Here is a 6,006-nt window from a genome sequence, read left to right as displayed (position 1 = left end):
GAGAGAGATCGAGAAAGGAGGGGAAGACAGAGAGGGGGAGAGAAAGACAGACGCCTGCAGACCTGCTTCACCGCCTGGGAAGCGACTCCCTGCAGGTGGGGAGCCGGGGGCGCCAACAGGATCCTTAAGCTTAACCCAAAGCACTACCGCCCGGCCCTATTCTCTTAATATTTTGTTATTAATAGTGTGCTACAAGATTGTAAGAATGCACCGCATAGTTCCACACCACACCCACCACCAGAGTTCCGTGTCCCCACCCTCCCCAGCTCACAAAGAGAAACACCAGAGTTCTCACTTAGTTTGCTTCTAATGACAGAATGAGAGCAGAGCCGTGCTCAGCTCCGGTTTAGTGGTGCTGGGGATTGAACTTGGGACTTGGGAGCCTCAGGCATGAGAGTCCTTTTTGCAGAACCATGATGCTGTCTCCCCCTGCCCAGCCTTGACAGGATTTCTTGGCCAATTTGCTTTGTTGGGGAGGGGTGGAAGGAAGATGAAGGAGCTGAGTTAGCTGGATAGTTTCTCCCCCAAGGGCCGCGGGCAGGTACCCTGCCTGACCTGTGCTTTCCCGGGGACTCTCCTCACCACCCCCGGTTCCGCTGGGGCAGCTCCAGAGACCCCGCTCCCTGCGGGGGACTTCCCCCGGGGATACCCCGCACGGCCCTCGAGGCCCCGCCCCGTCGCTGAGTCCCTCCCTCAGGCCCCGCCCCGCCGCCGAGCCCCGCCCCTCAGCCGAGTCCCACCCCACCAGGCCCCGCCCCGTCGCTGAGTCCCTCCCTCAGGCCCCGCCCCGCCGCCGAGCCCCGCCCCTCAGCCGAGTCCCACCCCACCAGGCCCCGCCCCGTCGCTGAGTCCCTCCCTCAGGCCCCGCCCCGCCGCCGAGTCCCATCCCATCAGGCCCCGCCCCGTACCCTAGCCCCGCCCCTAAGTCCCCGCCCCGTCGCCGAGTCCCTCCCTCAGGCCCCGCCCCGCCGCCGAGCCCCGCCCCTCAGCCGAGTCCCACCCCATCAGGCCCCGCCCCTCCGCCGAGTCCCATCCCATCAGGCCCCGCCCCGTATCCTAGCCCCGCCCCTCAGGCCCCGCCCCGTCGCCGAGTCCCTCCCTCAGGCCCCGCCCCGCCGTCGAGCCCCGCCCCTCGCCGCCGCCGCCAGGGGTCGCGCTGCCCCGGGCGAGGCTCGCGGGCAGGGGCGGAGGGAACTCCCGGCCGGCCGCCTTTCTCCACCGCCGCCGCCGCCGCTGGTTGGGGCGTTTCAATAAAAGTCTTTCCCCTTCTCGCTCTCCTCTCTCGCGCTCTCCCCGGGGAACAGGCGGCGGCGTCGCCCCGCAGCCGCCGAGCGAGCGAGCGAGCGAGCGCCATACACGCAGCGGCGTCCCCGCGGGTCCCCGCGCCGGCCGGCCCGGCGGAGGCTGACGACGACCCCGGCGCCTGAGGCGACTAGCGGGCCGCCGCGCTCGGCCGGGAGCCATGTTGACCCGGGGGCCCGGCGACGCGTGAGGGGCCTCGGACCGCCCGTCGCGGAGAAGCAGGAGGCGGCGGCGGCGGCGGCCTGCGACCGGTCGGCGGCCCTGGGCCCGGAGCGCATCCGGTGTGGCGGCGTCGCCGGGGCCTCTTCCCGCCCGCGCCCGCGCCTCGTCTCGCCCGGGCCGACCCGCACTTGCCGGTGAGTTGGCGGCGCGGGGCGCGCGGGGCGGGCGCGGGGTCAGGGCCGCCCGGGCGTTTCCGGGGTGCGCCGCGGGGGGAGGGGTGGCGGGGCCCGGCGCCGGGAGGGTGCGGCCGGGAGGGTGCGGGGAGGCGGCCGCGGGAGACCCACACAAAGCTCGGCCGCGCCGCGGGGGCGGGGAGGGGAGGGGGAGGGGCGGGGGGCGGGCGCCCTGGAAACCGGGGGGGGGGGGGGGGGGGGGGGACTCGCGCACAAAGCGGCCGCGTGGGCTCAGGGGGGCCTGGGCTCTGGAGGGGCGGGCAGCCGGCCTCAACTCCCGCCCTCCATCACCTCCTCCTCCATCACCTCCTCCACCTCCATCACCATCACCTCCTCCATCACCTCCATCACCTCCTCCTCCATCACCTCCATCACTTCCATCACCTCCTCCTCCATCACCTCCTCCACCTCCATCACCATCACCTCCTCCATCACCTCCATCACCTCCTCCTCCATCACCTCCTCCATCATCTCCATCACCTCCTCCTCCATCACCTCCATCACCTCCATCACCTCCTCCTCCATCACCTCCTCCTCCATAACCTCCATCACCTCCATCACCATCACCTCCTCCATCACCTCCTCCTCCATCACCTCCTCCTCCATCACCTCCTCCTCCATCACCTCCTTCTCCACCTCCGTCACCTCTTCCTCCACCTCCATCATCACCTCCATCACCTCCTCCACTTCTGCCATCACCTCCATCATCTCCATCTCCATCACCTCCACCCCTGCCATCACCTCCTCCACCTCCATCACCTCCACCTCTGACACCTCCAACACCTCCTCCATCACCTCCTCCACCTCCATCACCTCCACCTCCTCCATCACCACCTCCACCTCCATCACCTCCTCCTCCACCTCCAACACCTCCTTCATCTCCTCCATCTCCACCTACTCCACCTCCCATCACCTCCTCCATCTCCACCTCCTCCACCTCCATCACCTCCTCCACCATCTCCTCCATAACACCCATCACCTCCTTCATCACCTTCTCCATGTCCACGTCCTTCATAACCCCCATCACCTCCTTCATGTCCACGTCCTTCATAACCCCCATCACCTCCTCATCACCTCCTCCATCACCTCCTCCACCTCCCCACCACCTCCTCCACCTCCCCATCACTTCCTCCACCTCCCCATCACCGCCTCCACCTCTTCCATCACTTCCTCTACCTCCCCATAACCTCCACCTCCACCTCTATCACCTCCTCCATCACCCCTCCACCACCCCCTCCATCACCTACTCCAGTTCCACCACCTCCTCCATCTCCTGTCACCCCATCACCTCCTATGCCACCTCTTCCACCTCCATCACCTCCTCCACCTCCACCACCTCCTCCATCACCTCCTCCACCACCTCCTCCATCACCTCCTCTGCCACCTCCTCTACCAACACTACCACCACCTCCTCCACCCCATCACCTTCTCCATCACCTCCTCCACCACCCTTCCATCACCTCCTCCGTCACCCCTGTATCACTCAGTCACTTCTTGCACCACCTCCTCCATCACCATCTCCACCTCCTCTCACCCCTTCACTTCCTCCATCTCCCCTCACCGCCTCCACCACCACCCACTGCCACTTACACTCTCCAGTGGTGCTTTCTCCCCTCCCCATTTTAGTTTATTTTTACACACACGGATTATGCAAAATGACAGGCTGCCCCAGAGCTTGTGCTGCCCCTGAACTGCCTTGAACTTCTTTCTCTCCCCTTTTCCTCCCACCCTTTCCTTCTGGGACCTCGTAATGTCACAAGGCCGGTCATTAACAATTGGCTTTTTTCTTCTGTAGAAAACAAAACAAAACATTGAGCTGAAACCCATGTAGCTTCTCCTTTATGTATTGATATGCCCACCAGATGAATGACACGTCGTCCAGCATAGTTTATGCCTCCTCCCTTAGCCACGTGATTTTGGTTTTTGGCTTTTTCCCTAAAATAATCCAAAGGGGCAGATTTTTGGTTTGAGTCTTGGTTGGCTACTCCAGGGTCAGTAAAGTGTGTCCCGGGCTGCCAGACCTTCTGTCGTGTATGAGGACATGCTTGACTTGTCCTCAAGTTTGAATGTCTCTTAAAGGGCATGTGTAAGACCAAGTAACAAGTTCCCCATTTTGGGGGACTTTGTTGCCGCTGGACTGGAGTAATAAGTGAGAGTTGAAGCCCTTTGAGGTCGTGAGTGGAGGAAAGGCTCCCGAGACGGGGGTAAAGGCTAAGCATAATTGAAGAAAGGAAAGTGATAGTGGTGGAATCATCGGTGTTGCTCTGTTAGGAGACTGAGCATTTGGCTCATTTAGTAAGTGTCGGCTGTTTTGTTAATGAGGTCATTTCGGTCTTTGTAACTGTAACATCTGGCTACTTCCACATACAACAGTGTTGGAACAACAGAAAAATGGCGCTACATTTAAGGAATATTCCTTCCTTTTTATATTTTGAGAAAATATGAGAAGGATTGTAAGGAGTGTTCTCCTTTTATCTGGTAAACATGCTGGAAACAACTAGGCATTTGAATGCAGGGCTTCAAAGAAAAAGGCATGTCTTTGCATTAACAGATTTCAGAATTACTGTGTAAATATGTCACTGTTTTTTTAAACACTGAAAAAACAGACATTGAAATGAGTGGAAGGAAAATAAAGGTAAACTCTTTGTTGTCGTAGGGGCATTGCTGTTGGTCACTGTAGGAACCCTGATACGTTGCTGTGGCTGTAGCCAGAATGTTGACGCTATTAACATTGTGAAAGGGATTTCGGTGTAGCTAGTTTGAATTGTGGGGCTCCGTAGCCTCCTCCCTGAACACACATCTCAGACATTTACATGAGCTTCACGTATCATATTAATAGTAAATACTTCACGTGCTTATCAAATGACCATTTCCCCTGCGTTTTAAGTGTCTACTTATATAATTAAATTTATTCCTTACTGTAAAAAACTCTGCCAGAAAGTTAACAAAGGTTTCTGTGTGGCTGGATTTATGGGTGAATGAAAATGTATTTCTGTAGTTTCCAAAATTCCCCATTTGGGGCTGTGTGAAGAATTAGCTTTGTTTATATCCTAATTCACCTTTAACTAGAAGAAATGTGTATAAATGTTAGTTGTCTTCACCTTGGATTTACGTCTCAACTCTGAGGTTTAGGTATTTGAAATAGTTCAAGTTGCCAGCTGTATTTTGATGATTTAGAGGCAAAAAGAAAGACGCAATTGGAAGAATTGATTCAGTTGTATGGTAACTACCTAGTATTTGGCTCTGTGCACCACTGGTATGCCATTGGTGCTGTTACAAATAGGAAGATTACATTTTTTTTTCCTCTATAGCACATAATAGCTGTGTTGGCCGAACAGACTTTAATGTATCTGTATGCTGATATATTCTTCATATACTGACTTACTCTACAGTGAGGGCAGAAAGCTGATATACAGAATGACTTCCTTTGTTTTGTTAGGGCTGTTGATTTTCTTCCTCATTGTAAGCAATATTTTTTCCTTTCACCTCACTGGCTAGTATTAACTCAGGCACTTCAAAATATTCTGTTGCGAACAATAGAATCTACGAGGGCAGTTGAGATGGATGCTCACAAGTGAAGTTAAAGACATCCATAAATCTATATTTGGAGCCTGCCAATACAGTGTTTTTGCCCTGCTGTTTTCTTGTTACTAATAGTGCTGAATATTCATAGGCTATTGCATTTTGTAAATTTATTCCTGTTCTCTATTGCATTTTGAGTCTTCCTAAAAATTACAGTATCACATCATGGCATTCTTCATTTATCTCATTTATATTAGTGATTCACAAAATAACAGCAGCACAGTTGCACACCATTCCCACTACCAGAGTCTGTGTCCCCATTCCCTCCACTGGAAACTGCAGTGATTCCCCCAAAGGCCACAGATAGGGGTTGCCTATTATCTCTGTAACTATCTATCTCACTCTATGTTTTTTCCCCATTCTTCCCCTATGGTCCTGCCTTCTCTTCCATTTTAAGCCACAGCTACACCTATTACTACTTCTGAATGTCTTTCCTTTTTTCCTCTTCTCTTCTCTGGGTCCTGATGGAATTGGGTTCAGGGCCCTCTAATCATCTTCCCTTAACATTTCTCCCTCTCTGGGAATATGAACCCAAATTCTTTTTGGGGAGCAGAAGGTGGAAGGTCTGACTTCTGTAATTGGTTCCCTGCTGGACATGGGCGGGCCAGTCCATACCTACAGCCTGTTTCTATCTTTCCCTAGTGGGCATTCTTTTATATTGCTTTTATACTTTGGTGATGGGAACTTGCTAAGTGAAATTATTGTTGTAAATAAGCATATATTAAGC

General features: G+C 55.0%; 1 protein-coding gene across 2 annotated transcripts in view; it reads left to right on the top strand.

Moving 5' to 3' along the window:
- The first annotated feature begins 1,137 nt into the window (after nucleotides 1-1,137).
- The window catches only part of CDK17 (cyclin dependent kinase 17), an 87,407-nt gene continuing 82,538 nt past the window's right edge, over nucleotides 1,138-6,006 (top strand). The window contains exon 1 of one of the 2 annotated variants that reach the window (XM_060195575.1): nucleotides 1,138-1,658. The gene's annotated coding sequence lies outside the window, so the exon portion shown is untranslated. The remainder of the gene's footprint in view (nucleotides 1,659-6,006) is intronic. The other variant, XM_060195576.1, reaches the window with a different exon arrangement.

The sequence above is a fragment of the Erinaceus europaeus genome, chromosome 7 (assembly GCF_950295315.1).
Source record: "Erinaceus europaeus chromosome 7, mEriEur2.1, whole genome shotgun sequence".
NCBI classification, from domain to species: Eukaryota; Metazoa; Chordata; class Mammalia; order Eulipotyphla; family Erinaceidae; genus Erinaceus; species Erinaceus europaeus.
Note: the sequence above shows the minus strand (reverse complement) of the source record. Positions and strands in the feature narration are given on the sequence as shown.